This window comes from Notothenia rossii (assembly GCF_949606895.1).
Source record: "Notothenia rossii genome assembly, chromosome: 5".
NCBI lineage: Eukaryota > Metazoa > Chordata > Actinopteri > Perciformes > Nototheniidae > Notothenia > Notothenia rossii.
The window spans coordinates 51,218,087-51,236,944 of record NC_136903.1 but is presented as its reverse complement, the minus strand read 5'-3'; the positions used below and the strand labels follow the sequence as shown (position 1 = coordinate 51,236,944).

The following is an 18,858-nucleotide window of genomic DNA, read 5'->3' as shown; positions in this document are numbered from 1 at the left end:
ATTTCACAATAAAGTTAGTAGTAATATTTTGTTTTGATATTATTGTTTTTTATTAACTACTAGACCGCTAGGTCATGTTAAGACCATCTTTTCTGTGTTGCTGTGGGTTTTTTCCATCGCTTTTGTGTTACAAATATCAAAACAATAACTAAATATATCCGTCGTAAACTAAACCAGAAACAGCGGTATATTTTATTTTGTTACACTGTAAACTTGACAGCTTTTTAACCCAAACCACCTACTGGTTAAAGCACGTTATTACACGTTTAGAGTAATGCAATGAAGGTAGATTATGTTGCTTTTTAAAGACTGTTTAAAATGCCTTTTTCTTAATGTCTTTTATTATTATTATTAACTACTTGTTACTTGTTGCTAGGGACGCTGCTATCGATACTTTTTCTGTTATTTTGTGTAACTGTTTAATGGTGTTATCTTTATTGCTACCCCCTTACCCGTCAATGTATAGTGTTGGTCCACAGCGCAAACATATTAGTTTAACAAAATCCGTATCTAAAATTGTGGCATAGATAGCCTACGTTATTTTCCCCTGTGCAATTCTCCTTTTACTCAACAATAACACATAATTATTGTTTGATTAATAAACACAAGTTGGAGTCCGTCAGGACCGAGGGTCGGAGCAGCTCATTTGCTTTAGAGAATATTAAACCCGGAAGTAAGTATTCTCTCCGCTTCGCTTGACAAACCCTGTGATAGTCCTCAAGCTCTGTGATTGGAGAGTGTGCTCCGAGGGTTACGCCGAGCGTCGAAAAGGACTTGAAATGGGATGGAACCACGGCAGACTGTCCAAAACTGGATTTGAACGGGTTCACCGCGTCCCCAGAACTACATATGCTGGCTATTGTGTTTCGCAACATGTTCTCTATCTATGGCACGTCTCTACTGGGAGTTGTAGTTTTAAAAGACGTTTTCGTATTTCCCATAATAAGAAGTTGCCAGTATTAAACTGTGTACATCCCTGGGGATAGGAAACACTCAAATTTAAAACATATAATTAATAAATGGGTGAAAATTGCTTGTGCCCATAATGGGAAGCATTAATATATACCCACATGCCAGCTAAGGTCAGAAGAGCTTTATTTAACAGCTGGTCTTATGTCTGTGACCCCTCCTGTTGTTAATTGATAAGCCTGAAACATGCACTTGTCAAGGTTCAGAGGCAAATTTTGTAAATATGGCAGTAGCCATCGATTATCTTAAGATAAGATATACTTTATTGATCCCAAGTTGGAAACATTTGCGTTACATCAGCATGTGTAACAGTTGTAAATATGCAGTGGTGTTTATTTGTAAATCATTTAGTATAATCACACAAATTCTGTGTTTTATATTTAATAATTCTGTGTTCTTTATTTATTGATTGTTCAATACCTGACAAGGCCGGATATGAAATATCAACATACATCTTATAAGAGTATAATACATATGTATAATATCAGTTAAAATAAGTGCTAACATAGTTAACATTACTGGAGGTATGCACAAATATTGATAGATGTCTTGTAATGCACCATTGAGGAACCTGCGACCCAAGTTTTTCATTCAACGCATACACCGTTTGTGAATATGATATGTCAATAAACCTTAGAAAATCTTGAAATCTTGAAAGGGATGTGCAAAATAGTCATTATATACAGTCTTTAATTAACTTTTAGTAGAGAATAACGAGTAATGAATATACTTTATAGGGATCCTATTAATATCTAATAAAAATAATGAAATTCAATAACATGCTTTAACCACTAGGTGTCCCTTTATATCAGCTGTGCACCTTTATGGTGTAAATACAGCCTATCTACCAATTGGATCAAATATAAAAGTCTGCCGAATTAGTGTTGAGGAGACGTATTGTGTGAAAAAAAATGTAAGATGTTGTTTAATTGCTGATATATTTATGATCCACGTCACGTTTTCAGTATTGGCGGCAGTTCCTCATGTTTGTCTAGAAGTCTTCTCATCAGGGCTCTATAAATAGAGAACTACGGCAGATATGTAATATTTAATGCAGCCAAACCGTGTATTACAATGCCGTCATGTGATTACTTTCAAAGAGAAAAGCAAGCACACTCGGAAAAAAGTATTATTATTATTATTTTATTTTTTTTCGGTCTGTTTCCTGTATTTGTTAATGACGATTTGATGTGAGATGTGAGACTGGAATTGCACAGGGGAAAATAACGTATCTATGCCAGAATTTTAGATGCAGATTTTGTTAAACTAATATGTTTGCGCTGTGGACCAACACTATACATTTACGGGGAAGGGGGTAGCAATAAAGATAACACCATTAAACAGTTACACAACATAACAGAAATAATATCGATAGCAGCGTCCCTAGCAACCACCTTGGTAACAATGAAAACGTTCTATGGACGCAATTTCCTGAAGTAATCTTCGTAATAACTAGCAAACTAAAGATCATGTACATCCACTGCACACATAATCTGAAATAACAACTCATATTTCTCGCATCAAATGACATCAAAACGCATTTTAATGGCCAAACTAACTTTAAAATAGGCATTTTCCACCGAGAATAAAACGAAGTTCGGCCATGTGCAGATATCACTGTAAATTCAATCGACAGTAAGGGGAATACTTACCTCCGGGTGTACAATTCTCCGTTATCCAATGGGAATGGACGCTCACATTGCCTTTAAGGGCAGCCGACACAAACGAATGCCGTGCTTCCATGAGCGTCAAATCCCGCCGCAGATGGGAATACATTGCAATCAGTTTAAAGCTATTTGCTTCCCTTTATGAAGCTGAAGGAGACTAGGAGCGTTACAACTAAATGCCACGGGACCCTGACCAAGCGTCGCTCCTAGAAGTTTATGGAGTGAGAGTGTGTTGGTTATGTCATGGCTGACAAGATGAGGGTAGTTAATCAGCACAGGGGCTCAGGTGAGATTATTTAAATGGGATGAAACTGAGATAAATCATGTTTGATATTTACTTACTATTTGTTTTACAATGTGTTAGTTTTAAAATCATAAGTAACATTTGTATTGGGTTGGGTAGGTTTTTGCTTAGTGTGTATTAACTCTGTCAAGTTTAAGTTCTGTACATGTTACACAGTTTATATTAAAGGTATAGGTAAATTTGAGAAACCGGCTCGAGATACACTTTTTGTTATATTCCATGGAATGCTCTTAACATCCCGATAGCGATGAACATCTTAAGTGCTTTAACAAAAAATCCATACAAAAATGTCACCTGTGGAAGCCGTAGTACTGTAAAAAGCACGACCAATCATTTTAGCCGGCCCGGTGTCAGTACCGTATGTGCTCGGGGTACCAGATCTACTCGGGGTCCGTTACGCTTACCAATGACATCACACATTGGCTGTACTGCAACTCAAGAGGTAATAATAATAATTCTAAATAACACAGGAAGTTAACCTAAATTACATTTAAGACACTGCAACGAAAGTAACAAAAACAATGTAATATCCTTTTCCGTTTCACAGAACACAAATTGTGTTATTTACATAATTATGTTTACACTGGTGACATTTACGGGACACAATTCACTGGGTTATATAGTGTGTGTTGCACCACGGACTAGTTAGTGAGTGCACCTGTGTTGTGTTGTCATTCTAGCTTGTGTAGCGTGTGTACAAAATCATCCTGCTGACTCCCATTCATCGGCTCTACAACACTGTCGATTGTTCTTTTCATTCAAACATAAAAAATAACAATCGACAATAATTTGAATGAGGGATGTGATTTATTATCATTACAACGTTTTTTCCCGATCATTTAAATATGAGTATGGTGAAATACATTCTTACAATAAGCGAGAAATTGATTTAACTCCTGTTTGACAATAACTGTGAATTTATTTCCTTTTATTTAAAATTAGAAATCAAATTTGATCATACACCAATAGGGCGGGTCATACTCAGGTGCTAACATGAATCTGAAGGAAATCCTAACATGGGGGTGTCTAAATTATGTTTTTTTATGGGGAATTCAAATATGAGCTTATTTAACTCGTCTCTAACCTACATCGTTTTTCATTTCTAAATTGGCAATTTTACCCTTTCGAACCTCAATATAAGATAGTAAAAGATATAAATAATTTATATTGACAAAGCCAAATCCTTTTAAAATATCTATTAACAGGTGAACTGCATATATATAATTGGATAAGATTACAAAGAGCAATTTTCTGACTTCTTGAACTTTGCCAGGTTGCACAAGTCCTGCTTTGATTCATTCTTGGACATCAGTCTCCTGCTAGTCTCCTGAGCTCTGATCCCTCCTCCATCCCTCTTTTCCTGTGAGAAGTACTTAGCAGAAGTCTCGGTCACCATTTTAACAGCCCCGATTTCTCTTATTCTTCTCCTTCTCCTTCTCCTTCTCTCTCTCTCTCTCTCTCTCTCTCTCTTCCTACACTCATTCTTCTTTGATCAGACCCCCGGTATACGCTAGTCAGCGCCCCTAGTTACACCAATCAGCGTGCGATTACCATACAGCCAATCACAACGCGTGACGTCATTGGTAAGCGACGGACCCTGAGCAGATCTGGTAGCCCGAGCACATGGTACTGACACCGGCTAAAATAACTGGATGGCCTACCTGCCTGTCAGCCTTCCATTTTTGCACAAACTTATCTCGTGCCCTCATAGAGAACCGCAGCATCTCTTATAATTTTCTAATCATAAATCTATCTATCATAAATCTATCGATTAGATTTATGATTCGAAAATTATAAAAGCAGGGTAGACATGGGGAGATTATCTGGCTGAACAAAACGTGATCCGTCTCTTAAATGTGTGTCAACCACGGACCTTATTTCAAGCTATTTTCCAAAATCCTATGGAGAAATTGCATTGCATTTTTGTCGAAGGAACCGGAAGAAGTTTACTTCCGGGTTTTGGTCATGTGCGCGTTTGTGTGTGTTGGAGGAGGGGTTCTGTAAGGAAGTGGCAGATTTTTTCCAGTTGTGTATTTTCAAATTCTAGCGCACTTGAGCTGGTTTCTACGGAGCCCCCTAGGGGACATGGAGAAGAAATCTCCAAGATCTCGCAAAACCCTGTTGCAGTTTGTAGACGGTCCCTAAGCACTCCTCTCCCTCCTCCAGCTGCAGATTGTGACCAATTATTGATGTTTAGCTCGGATGACGGCGCGTATCGAACTGTTCTGATAAAAACGACTGTAGCTCGTTGTCTACCTTGCTATGATTGTAAAGTCATGTTGTTTGAATTTTTACAACGTTATGGTCATGAGTTATTGATCCGCGAAATTCGAATCTGTCAATAACTCAGCTCAGAGGGACGTGCATGTCCCCTCGCTCTGAGCATTGCCGTATCTACCATTGAGGTCACCGAGGTCCGGACCTCGGTAATATTTTTCGAGCTGTGTATACAAAACTTGTGAAATAATTGCACTAAACGGGGTTCTTTGTAGTACTTCCATTTACTGCCGATGGGGGCGCTGCATAACTACGTAGCCTCGATTTAAGCAAACAGAAGAAGACGACATATATCAACAAACCACCGCAGCCCGGACTTGTACCAGAGCAGCGGAGGAGTGATGAGGTATCTGAGTCCAGCGGGCTGCTTGTGTTTCTGTTCATCAGGACATCATATGACCAGCAGATCCTGTGTGAACGCTTTACGTTAGTCAGTGGACGTCCGACATCATGCACACTAACTTATATTGCAGCTATAGGCTATACTTTGGTTTAAATTTCGTGAATAAACTAGCTAGAGAGCTAAAGTTAATTACATTCATACGGATTACCTTTTAACAAACATTGTAATGCTTTTCTTTCATTTCAATTTGAGTAAAACAATGAAGATATAACATTGTATTGTTTTCTTTTTACACTGACTCAGATATAATGAAAAGACTACGTCAGTCGAAGTTCAGCTTTGGTAAGGAAGAGACAGGACAGGCAGAGAGAAAGAGAGAGAGAGAAAGTGATGGAAGTCAGGGAGGAACTGCAGGTACAGTCACACAAAAGAATGTAGGCTTAATAACCCCATCTATCTATCTATCTATATATCTATAACAATAGTCTTCATTTACAATAGGCATAATTGTAAAACAACATACATCTATTGCAGTTATGATGTCATAATAACATACAATTGTATAAAACACAATTTGCTTACATCTTTGTTCTCTTTTGAGAATCAAACAAAACAGATTTAAATTAAAAAAAGAATGCAAACAAACAAGTGAAATGAACTAAATTGCTGAATTGCTTTTAATTCACTGGCAGGAGCGATAAGTGAGGAGGAGCAAAAAGTGAACAAGGAGGGAGAGATTGAACAAAGAGAAAGAGAAGAGGAGACAGAGAGTAATGAACATGAAGAAGACAGAGAGACTAAAGAAGATGGAAGAGAGGCTGCAGGTTATGGAAAGGAGAGAGACATGGAAAATGAATGTTGACCATGTTTTGTGATCATTTTAGCCTCTTCTGCATGTCCAGATAATTAATAGCAACAATCAACTGATTCTTATGCATTACACTTTCAAAACTAATGTATGCTGCAGCCCACTGATATGGTTTGAAATCAATATATTATCCAATTTGTGACCCCCCACAGGACTTAAAAAGCACCTAACTAGATCATGAAAATCCCCAAAATCCCGGGGGGTGTCCCCCGAACCCGCCTAACATATTTGGACCTCGGTATTTAGGAAATCCTGGATACGGCCCTGGCTCTGAGTGTTCTCTTGAGGTGTCTTCACTTATGTGAAACCTTTTATATATACATTTTTTTTTTTCTAATTTTTTTTTTTTTTTTTCTCCATGTCCCCTAGGGGGCTCCTTAGGTTTCTCCAAAATGACCTACCCCACCTTTAAGTGGAGTGGGTTAAACAAAACAGTTTTTTATAACAGATTCATTTTCTTTTAGAATAAATAATACTTAATATAATTGTATAAATCAATACAATTAAAAAATTATTGTAAACAAAATATATTCATATTTTAATCAAAAAGTAAATCCATAAAATATATTTGATTTGAAACCGTCCCGGATGTGTGTCCCCATGTGGAGCCTCGCAGTGGCGAAACCGTTCCGCGCCACACTAATTGCGCCGCATAAGCGCATAGGTGCGCGCGCCACATTTTCGGCTCAGTTGAGGCACCCTCCGCAAGATGAGGCCCCACGCGGTCTGCATGATCGGCCTGTAGGGAGAGACGGCCCTGGGTGAGACCCAGGGCTCGAGTTTAAGGACCTCCCGTCGTCCCGGGGCCGAAAAAAATAGTGTCAGGGAGGATAAAAAATAATTTTGGGACGAATTTGGGACGAGAGTTAAAATAAAAATACCCTGCTAACTCTACTACAAACGGCGATGAAAATGAAATCGACTGCACGTTGTGTGTAGCACACAATTATTAAACCTCCTTGTCAACATAAACACACAAAACATTTAGCAACCCGCGAAACACACACACACACACACACACACACACACACACACACACAGAGACAGACACACACACACACACACACACACACACACACACACACACACACACACACACACACACACACACACACACACACACACACACACACACACACACACACACACACACACACACATACGTAAACTGTGTCCATGTGCTGTCAGCCAGCCGCACAGCTGGCTGTGCCCGCGAATTCCTGGCCCGCAAATTCGCGGGTCTATCTACAGTAGGCTATGTACTGAGTGTGTATATTTCGCGGGTTGAGTGATGTAAAATGACAATGGTATCCCGTGGAGGAATTCTGAAATGTTTTACCTTTACATCACAAAAACGCACAGCAGAACCAGACCCTGGAGCGCCGGCCTCTTTATTTACTTACTCCACTTCATCCCCTATGGGTAATAAGGCTGAGATGAGAACCCTCCATCGTATTTAGTCCTTAGCAATATGCTGCGCCTCTCCCCATGTATGGATGGGTACCGAGCCCCGGTATTAAACGGGCTCCGCCCGGGCCGGAATTATTAAAGACAGTGGTAACGTTAAGCTCCGACGTTATCTGACTTTTTATCGGTACTGGAGACATTTAAAAAATATATGTCACATGTAGTATTGCTACATAAACATTATATCGCAGTTTTAGTTTATCCAACTCCGTTTCTAATATGCAATAAGACTACAACATGCGTCTATGATGTATTTTCGAGCTTTCCAATCCAGACGAGATCTCTCTCTCCCGTCTGTGTGCGAGGGGGCGGGGCAGTTTGTAAAGGTCTCCTGACTGTGTTACAGACTGTCCTCCTGGTTAGTGGTTACTCTGGGTTCTGTCTTCAGGACAGAGTGTTGGATTTTTTTTGTTAATTGGATGGGACTTGATTTGATTCAATATTAGTAATTTTCTTGTTTGTGTGTTTGTTTAAATATATTTGGCCTTTGTCATGTGATTGACTGATTTACTCAAATAAAAAGGTTGATGAATTATCATCTAATGATTTGTATGATGTTTTATTTATGTTAAAGGTCACTTTGAATGATTTTAACTAATGATAAGTAGTAGAAAAACTAATATTTTAAATTCGGGACGGTCCACATTAATTTCGGGACGGCTTAGATTGTATTTCGGGACGGTTCCGGGAGGATGGTGAAAAAAGTTAGTCGAGAGCCCTGGTGAGACCATGACTCAGCATTTCTGATCAGTGATGATTGATTGATCACTTTTATAGTGTCTTCAGTGTGATTAAGCAAGTAAGCAATACAATTAGGTGAAATGCAGATAATCTATTCCAGATCAAAGGAATGCTTCACTTCTCAAAGATTAACTCAAGACGTGATGAGGGGGGGGTCATACATGCTATGCACACTGAGGTGTCTGAGGGGGAGTAATGTTAAAGGAAGAACTTTGCAAGAAATTTGTATTTCAGTGAACCAACCCAAATGGTGCAGTTTGGAACTGCGACACGCTTAATATCAGTAATAATTGAAAAAAGTAGTAAAGCTATTGTTGCTCCCTCTTTTCAGCAGCGTAGTTAGTTACTGCACTAGTTGTCAAAGAAAGTATTGTAATCATAAGTATATATGTATATACTGTATTGTTTGTGGGGGGTGCTTACTGCAGGAGTGTTTTTTGAAATCCGAAAAAAGTGGCCCAACCAGTTTTTCTAACGAAGTGACGCCCATGTATAACTGTAACAGCACTATGGGTTTAGCATATTAACAGAGAAAATGCTTATTTTCTCCCACAAAAACCCACTCTTTGTGTCCAAAGGTTAATTACACAGATCACGGCCTGTCAACTCCACATTTTGTTCAGCTCCCAAACAAAGAGCAGACCAGAGCTGCACAGGACAGGAGGAAACATCACTTGTGGTAAATGTAATCTGACTATAATGACAGACAAAGTTTTGATAACCTCGCCAACACTGAGACCAATTCAATTCACGCTTGGTGTGTGTTTAATGGGGTCCTGAGGGAGGGCAGATGTTTTGTACAAAACCACTGCCATGAACATGTTATGTTCTAAATAAATTATTATACACAACTAAATGTTTCTTTAAAGTAAAAGGACCAAAGTGGGCCATGGGCAGTTCTTTTCAGGGGGCAACATGATGTTCATGTGTTACTGAGCAAAAGAGCCTGAGAAGTAAATGAGATGAATACATTTCTTCTCCTAAGGGAGGGCTTTTACATCTTTACACTTCTAAGTTTGTTCATATTATTTCTGTTGTTTGTCCCATATGATCAGCAGCATCTTAATGTTGAAATGTTGTTTCAGTTCATAAAGCTCCATAGGGAATGGTTCAATACTGTGACAGGTTTCAGGTGATGCTACACACCATTACAGCTTTTGAACCAACTAACTAGGAAAACAAATAAATAAAAATAAAATAGAGTCATTGGCTTTTAAAATGTGTGTCTAATGACATTTTACAGGGCCATTGGGCAGAAGAGAGGGGTCCATTTCTGTCTGGTTATCATGCTTTATTTTTAAGCATCAGTTCGGAGCCCCTCAAAAAAAGTAAATTACGATTTAGTAATTTAGTAAAGTTCAGAAATGTTGTCCAAATCTCAAGTTTCCAAAAAACAAATGGTTGGCATAGTTGCCACAGACAGGGGAGGGACCAGGGGGTATTTTTGAGAGATGTCTTTATGATTTGTTTACAGAAATGCAAAAATAAAAATGTCAGTCTTTACAATGCAGATGATTTTATTTATACTACAATGTGAGGATCTACAGGCAGCCTAACATCTGATCTAATTGCCTCTTTGAGCACAACACAGCAGTAAATCAAGTTATACAAGTCAGTAAACACCTAAAGCGTGATTGAATCTACCTGTCACTTATTCTATTTTTCCAGTTCATGTGTGCCGGGCTGGGCACACCCAGCTAACATGCACAGTATTTTCATCACTCCCACATCTCCTGATAATACACATGTTGAGAATTGACACAGATGAGGTATTGCCGACCTTTATTGAAACAGAGCCTTGGTACAAATTCAGCAATAAAAAAAAAACAACCTTACTATCTTGTACAACCAGAACTGCATATTGTGTTGAAATAAAGGGTCAATTGATCTGAGCACAACAAGGACTCAATCAGCTGGGCCTGGATGAACAAACCACAGTGTATTAGGGAGGCAGAGTTGCATAGAAGAGTGTAACAAGTGACATACGAGTCACTACAGCGTTCCTGCACACATTTCTCCCGAGGAAGCCCTGCAGAGGCAGGGGAATATTCAAGGTCTGCTAAAAATCTCTTTACGTACATTCCTCTAAATTAAAGTAAAAAAGCAACTCAGAAATCAGAATAAAGAACTGAGTGGGAGCTCTACCCTTAGCTCATCTCCAGTTCAAAATGATTAATACCCTGCACAACCAGATGTGAATACTGTGATGAAACAGAAGTGGGGGACAGAGGTACATTTTTCACATAATGTACAAAATAACCAATGAACATTATGAAGTGTGTTGAGCTAAAGTTGTGTAAACATTTGAATGAATGTAAACCAATTTCTCACAATGCATCAGCAAAAATGAAGCAGTCAAAAGCTGGGTCACTTATTACAGACTATTGTGATGCATTCACAATCCAGGGAAAACTGAACCTCCTCCGGGGAATCGAACCGGTCCTCTCAAACTGAGGAATGGAACATTAAATGATGGCTCAGTGAAGAAAATGAGGTAGTACAAATAAAAACAGGATTAAGATTCAAGGTTCAACATGTGTATTCAGACGTTTGGTTATAGGGAGGAAATTACAATATTCAGCTGTGATCCACTGTGTTCCAAACTGCTCCGAAACTTCAACCAATCACATCTCAAAAACGGCTGTAACTGAATTTAGCAACACTTCAATTAAGTGTGATTATTTCTCAAGACAAAAACTAATATCTTTGCATCAAAGTTTACAGGATGACATCATTTAGCTCCTTTAACATTAATGGCACCTATTCAAATTAACATTCACTCTTCAGTTCCCTTTAATAGTCATTTACACAACAAATCAATGGCCGACAAAATAAGAAAACATTATATATCGCCTTCTTTCAAATGAACACATGGGAAACTTGGAAATCCTTATTTTTCTTGCGGTTAGAAACCAAATTATTTAGAGCATAAATCATTAATAATGCATTTGGACTGCAAAAGAATACAAAAATATGACAGCTGTACGTCTGAGCCAAATTTGACCTGACTATGCAAATTCAAGGCACCATAGGTTTAAACAATGAGATTACAAAGGAACTCAAGGAGCACAATGAAGTCGCATTGAAATGAAAAAATAACCTGATCTCTGAAATCATGGTAACTAGTCTAAGGCAAAGAAGTGTGGAAGCTACACATATTCAGATTCGCCCACAGGCAAAATGGGATGGGTTTTACGAGGACTTTGCAAATGTATACCAAGGTGACTCACTGTAAGACTTTCAGGCAATGCTGTGAATCAATGGATGTCACATCTTTCTAATTCACAGGCTCTTTGCAAGTATTTCACTCACTAGATTAGCCAAAACTCTCAAACAGAGGAATATAAATAATGGCTGTATTTGAGAGATATGTGTATATATCTACATATTTATATACACACACTCACCCACAACTAATAACCAACCATGATTCCTATGTAGTGTTCTTCCATGTTAACCAACAGATTTGTGGAGTAAACCGCAACAGAAGGGGCATTATGGTTTTTCTAATTCTTCCAGACCATGAAGCGGTGGTTTCTCAGAGGGCGTCACATGACAATGACGTGTACTAATTGTTATGAGGAAATACACCACGATACAGCTGGTAAGCAGGTGCAAGACAATCCTAAGTGTCAGCAACATCTGGCATGAGACCAGCCTTCACTGAAGTGTTGGACACAATAACAGAAACACCCCCACAGGAAGTGACATGTTTCCAGCAGTATTGTGAATCTAATGTCCCAGTGTGTTCATTCAATATGATTAAAATATCCGACACATGGAGATGACCCACGCTGTGAACACCTGCACATAAAGTAATCCGGCACTTAAGCTTACATTTAGAGTCTCCAACTTGTTATCCAACGGGAATTTCTCCACATCCTCATAATTTCCTGCTTTATTATCATTTTTAGAGCAAGACAAACATTCTCTATCAGCATTGGCAGATGATCACACTGTAAACAAGTTCAAAGAAAACACAAATCCCATTTTAGCATCCAAACTTCAGCTTCTCTTCACAGTCTTCAGGTTGAACAGTGAGGCCCTCACTGATGTAGCAGCTCCCGTAGAATGTCTGCGGAGGGAAAGAAGAAAGTAATGTGGATCAACAACAGCAACACATCCCAGAGTTTACAGAGCGTCCACGTGGTCGCCTTTAGCACTCAGAACCATGCCTGTGCCTGGTATACTGTTAAAACCTCTGGAAGGCTGAGAAAAAGTATCAAGCATTAAACTCAAAATGTCAACATGTTTACAAGAAATAACCAATCAACTGAGGATTGTCATGACATAACAGAAGACTACAAACTCCTTCTGGTTCTGTAAAAAAACAAAAGTTTTGCTCCATTTCAACTGAATCTATGAATTGGGCTCTTAGAAATGATCACTATTCTCAGACCTGATGAATAGTTACCCCACCTAGAAATTGAATGGAAGGTTTACCAATACCAAAATAAATGCCTGCAGCCATAAAGCAATATCCAAGTTCCTCAGAAGATTTCTGTCATTATGCACACATCCAATGAGATCTCACCAAGTCCAATCCACAAGGCTTAGAGTTAAATGACAGGGCTACGAACTATATATTATTATCAGGGCTGCACATAACTGGTGCGCAGGTGCACATGCGAGGAGAGAGAAGAGAGGAGAGAGAAGAGAGAAGAGAGAAGAGAGAGAGAAAGATATTTGCGAGTTGCATATGAACTCAGGGCCAGCCCGTAGCACTGGCTAGATGTTTGCCTAGGGCGCCAGATCTGGGGGGGCGCTGTGCTGGTAGCTCTGGGAGGGAAAAAAACATTTTTGACCGTTGGTGCTCATCCTAATTGTTGGCCTGGATGTAACAATATTCATAATTAAGTAAATGTAATACCCTTTTCACCCCGGTAACACTTTTCCTTTGTCCTGTACGATGGGCGCTGTAAGTGATGAAAATGGGGGATGTTGGCTTATCTGGCGCCCGCAGCTCACAGCCAAAGTGCGAGTGAGCGAGGGAGAGAGAGAAGGGCGCACCGCCCGATACCGGCGCTGTTGTCATTAGAATCTGGTGCTAGCTGCTCTAACGGATATAAGAAGAAGATGTTTCTACAATAATGTGGAGGGAGAGTCAGGGGCGCCGGAAGCAGGGGGGCCAAGGGGCCATTGGCCCCCCCACTTTTATGGATCAATTCAAAAATATACGTGTATTTGTTTAAAAAAATATTTTTCCGGGGTTCGAGTTTTTTGTTTGATTTTAAATAAGCAAAGTCTTGGCTTTCAGAATATGAAACTTTTATTTCCAAAAACAAACGATAAATACAGTTTTGAAGCTTGTAAAGGGAAGAAGACAGGCACCTCGCTCTCACTCGGCTCCCCCTCAGCGCAGCAGCAGCAGCAGCTCCCCTCCCCCTCCCTCTCACTGAAATTATTAATGTAAACCGTATAGTAATCTAGATAACACGGCAGGGTCCGTGACAGTTTCATCTGATTTCAAATAAACAAAGTCTTGGCTTTCAGAATATTAAACTTGTTTCGGCAAATCCAGATGATAAATACAACTTTGAAAGCTTGTAACGGCATAATTACAAGAGGAGAACGGAGTAATTTAACGTCACAGGGCATAACAACAGCCGGTGTTTCTCGTCTGTGTGTTTAACACAGACACACTTGCGAGTTTACCCCAGACAAGTAATCCAAACGAAAATATTTTCCCTCCATAGCTACTCTGGTCATTTGCCCCGCTAATAATCAATCAGATCGATGAATTCCAGAGAAGAGGAAACTTTGAACGTCTTTTTCTCAAAATTATGACTCGGTGGCAATCATTATATAATGTGACATTTTGCTTAATATTTGGAGTACAACAACAATCCTGATATCATTAGAAAGCTAGGAATCTCCTCTTTCCAACAGTGTATACAACTCAAAATGTGTCTTTGGGTCAATGCGAGCAGTTCAAATATTGCACTAGGTAAAATAAAGCAGGCAAACATAACAGGAAGAATATGTACATTTTAATCCAATCAAAGAGGACATTGTCACACCATTCAAATGTATCAAGTAGCCTACATTACAACCAATAAAAAAGCTGAGATTTGTTTATTTGTTACGTTGTTCTGTGTGTGGCAGCCGTTAACCTAGAAAGATAAACTTAGCTCGCAAACATGTCAGAAGAACCAGCGCATAAGAAAATGAAATACAGTCAAACTAAACTTAAATTCAACCACTTCAATGTCACATCCCTGACATCCACCACAACTCCGGAGCCTGGACCTTCAACTATAGAACCAGCGCAGCCAGATAAACCCAAAAGCAGCAGCTCTGCGGCCGCAGAGACTGTCAAAACCGCAGGCCTCGTTGAACCGAAACAGGCTGGTTCCGACTGCGTGGAGGCTTGTTGTCGCGACATCGAGACGGGTAAAGCTGCACAGCTAATTGTTGATAAAAAGGAGACCGCTAGATCGTTTGGACAAAGAGAAAGGTACTTTAATGCAGAATGGTACAAAAACCGAGAGTGGCTAATTCTTTGTAAAACCACTAAACGGGCCTTCTGTGAAATTTGCAGATTTGCTGCTGTCAAACGGCTGGTAACTTTCTCAAAATGTGGAGATGACAGTTTTGTAAATACCGGATGTAATAACTGGAAAAAGTGCCCAAGCCTCCTGGACAGCCACGAAAAGTCCAATGTTCACAGAGAGTGTGTTCAAAAAAAGTGTGCTTTCTTCAGTCAAACACCAGTCAACATCCAGCTTGTCCAACAGGAGCGTATTGAGCAGGAAAAAAGAAGAGATGGGATGATGGAGCAGCTGCGCTGTCTGCAGTTTCTAACCCGAAAGGGCCTAGCAATCAGGGGGCATGAGGATAAGGAGAGCAATTTCAAAAGGCTAGTAGAACTCGTAGCTGATAAAAACCCCACTCTGAGAAGCTTCATGCTCACCGGGAAATATGCATCACACGAGACAATCAATGAACTCATAAACCAAATGTATCGGGAATCTCTCACCACTTTATTAACAGAAATTAAAAACAATGCAGAACATTATGCAGTTATTGTGGATGAAACTCGCGATTGCTCCGGGCATGAACAATTGTCTCTGACTGTACGATGGGTATCAGCTGATTATGTTGTCCATGAAGACTTCATAGGAATGTATGACTGTCCTAAGACTGACGCATTATCAATAACGCTTACTATTAAGGACATGTTACTGAGATGCGGCCTGGACATTGGTGACATGAGAGGGCAAACCTACGATGGCGCATCTGTTCTACAGGGACAAATGTCATGTGTGGCCAAACGTTTTAAAGACATCAATCCCAAAGCAATCTCAATGCATTGCACTAATCACAGCTTAAACCTCATACTCCAGGAAGCTGCTTCAAAGTGCAACATGGTACGTGGTGCCTTCAGTTTAGTTCACGACATACATGAGGTCATCAACAACTCACCAAAACGACTTGCCATCTTTAATACCATTAGGGATGCTGCAGCTGCTGCCTCTCCTACTGTCAGTGGCCTCACACCGCTCTGCCCCACTCGCTGGACAGCCAGAGGCAGTGCAATAAAATCCCTGCTTGCGAATTATGAAGCCGTCTACGACACGTTGGATGAAATAATCCGAATGGGGGGGAACACAGAAGCAAGCAAGAAGGCACCAGGGCTGCAGGCATTGATGACTCAATTTAGTGTGTTCTTCGGATTGAAAGTGTGTCTTACACTGTTTTCTTCTGCGGAAGAGGTGGCTCGGGTGCTCCAGTCCAAAGACCTCTCAGCAGAGACAGTTAAGTCAGCAGTGCAGATGCTCCAGACACACTACACAAACCTGAGGTCCACAGAGGCATTCCACAGCATCTTTGAAGAGGCCCAAAGAACGAACATGAGCGACCTGGTCCAGGCCCCGGCTCTTCCTCCAAGGCGGCGCGCTCCACGCCGTTATGATGATGGGGATGCGTCTCATCAGTGGGAAAATCCAGAGGACTACTTCAGGAGCCAGTTTTTTGAGGTAGTTGACCTGCTCACTTCTGAGCTGACTCGCAGGTTTAACCAACCCACTCTGCAAATGCTGATGAGTATGGATCAGGTACTCCTCACAGCAGTAAACAGTCCCCCTGGTTTCGGCAGCATCAACATCCCCCAAAATCTGGTCGACATGTACACAGGTGATATTGACATGGAACGGCTGTCCACCCAGTTGTCACTGTTTCCAGCAGTTTTGCAGGCACACAACAGTAGTTCCGCCGCTGAAAGACCCATCATGCAGGTGATAAAGGTGTCCACAATCACCGACATGCTGGCGGCACAGGGACGAGGCACGCAATCCCTCTTCAGTGAAGTGGATAAACTTCTACGGCTGTATTTGACTGTGCCAATGTCAAATGCAACAGCTGAGCGGAGCTTCTCCAGCCTCCGTCGGTTGAAGACGTTCCTCCGTTCAACAATGTCCGAGCGCCACTTAAATCACCTTCTCTTCCTCCACATCCACAAAGATTTGACCGACGGCCTGGACCTCAAAAAAGTGCTCCGGAGCTTCTGCTTTGCCAGTGAGCGAAGGGAGGTTTACTTCGGCAAAATCTAGGAAGATTGTGTAGATTTAGCCACGTGGAAATGTTCTTTAGCTTTAGCCTAATGTCGGACATTTGTTTGAAGGGTGCTCCGCCTCCACCCTCACCTGTGATTGGACATTTGAGTCATGTGATTTTGATTACATGACATCACAGCTTGTGTTAGGTGTTATTAACCAATAGTTTCATTGGAAGACCTATTTTATTATACAGTTAATATTACGCCCCAGCCAGGCCAGTTCGAGTGGCTCTTCGTCCTTTTCGTAACTGTATTACAACTATTGTTCATCGGTTGAATAAATAATTTATGTCAATTTCTTGAATTTTTTTAATAAGTTTCATGAATTGCATTACCTCCTGTAGCCAGAGAGGCGGAGTGATTACCACTCCGCCCTGGCGGAGGCACTGGCGGACTGATTACCACTGTAGATTTAGCATTTCTTTCACATACACACACACACACTTTTTGGCCCCCCCACTTCTGAAATGAATCCGGCGCCGCTGGGGAGAGTCCTCTCCAGTCAGACTGAGAGGCTGATAACTCCAGCTCAGTGAGGTAAAGGACTCTTGACCTGTGTTTCGATGGTTCACTTTAGTCTAAGTTCAAACGGTTCGGTCACAATTTATGTAAACACGTATTTCCAAGGCACTCCTTTATAATTATTGGGATAAACAGGTTTGAAATCATTCCAATGTATACTATAGGACAGTAACCAAAAACATCCTTTAAAACTGGAGATATAAAAAATAAATAAAGCATAAATAAATAAATGTTAAGGTAAAATAAGATATGAATGAACAACAAAAATCAAATAAGTTACATTAATTTGTTATTGGCTATGGTAGGTTATTGGTTATGTTCACATACTCATTTGATTACATCCACTTGTCTAAGATGACAACAGAGACTTTCGACCCAGAACCAGCTGTTGACTTGTGGATGCAAGCAGCTAATCGCAGACTCAACCAGAGAGAAAGTAGTAGGCCTACATCATCAGCTACCATGTCTGACAGAGAGGAAGACAGTGAGGAGAACAGTCAGGAGGGTAGTGATGACAGCTTGTAGGATTACTGGTCGTGCTAATGTTGTTCAGTGTTCACCTCTGCACGTGTGTTCAGTGTTCAACTCTGCACGTGTGTTCTGTGTTCACCTCTGCACGTGTGTTCAGTGTTCAACTCTGCACGTGTGTTCTGTGTTCACCTCTGCACGTGTGTTCAGTGTTCACCTCTGCACGTGTGTTCAGTGTTCACCTCTGCACGTGTGTTCAGTGTTCACCTCTGCACGTGTGTTCTGTGTTCACCTCTGCACGTGTGTTCTGTGTTCACCTCTGCACGTGTGTTCTGTGTTCACCTCTGCACGTGTGTTCAGTGTTCACCTCTGCACGTGTGTTCTGTGTTCACCTCTGCACGTGTGTTCTGTGTTCACCTCTGCACGTGTGTTCTGTGTTCACCTCTGCACGTGTGTTCTGTGTTCACCTCTGCACGTGTGTTCTGTGTTCACCTCTGCACGTGTGTTCACCTCTGCACGTGTGTTCACCTCTGCACGTGTGTTCACCTCTGCACGTGTGTTCCGTGTTCACCTCTGCACGTGTGTTCCGTGTTCACCTCTGCACGTGTGTTCCGTGTTCACCTCTGCACGTGTGTTCCGTGATCACCTCCGCACGTGTGTTCAGTGTTCACCTCC

The 18,858-nt window shown here is 40.8% G+C and overlaps 2 protein-coding genes and 1 long non-coding RNA gene across 3 annotated transcripts in view; 1 reads left to right on the top strand and 2 right to left on the bottom strand.

The window, feature by feature from the left end:
• Nucleotides 1–18,858, top strand: part of LOC307039104 — a 514,347-nt gene that overhangs the window by 172,030 nt on the left and 323,459 nt on the right. The window lies entirely within an intron of this gene.
• Nucleotides 1–18,858, bottom strand: part of LOC307038731 (E3 SUMO-protein ligase ZBED1-like) — a 236,827-nt gene that overhangs the window by 112,049 nt on the left and 105,920 nt on the right. The window lies entirely within an intron of this gene.
• Nucleotides 10,130–18,858, bottom strand: part of LOC307039715 (serine/threonine-protein kinase 35-like) — a 31,914-nt gene continuing 23,185 nt past the window's right edge. Inside the window, exon 3 of the mRNA XM_079682053.1 lies at nt 10,130–12,711. The gene's annotated coding sequence lies outside the window, so the exon portion shown is untranslated. The remainder of the gene's footprint in view (nt 12,712–18,858) is intronic.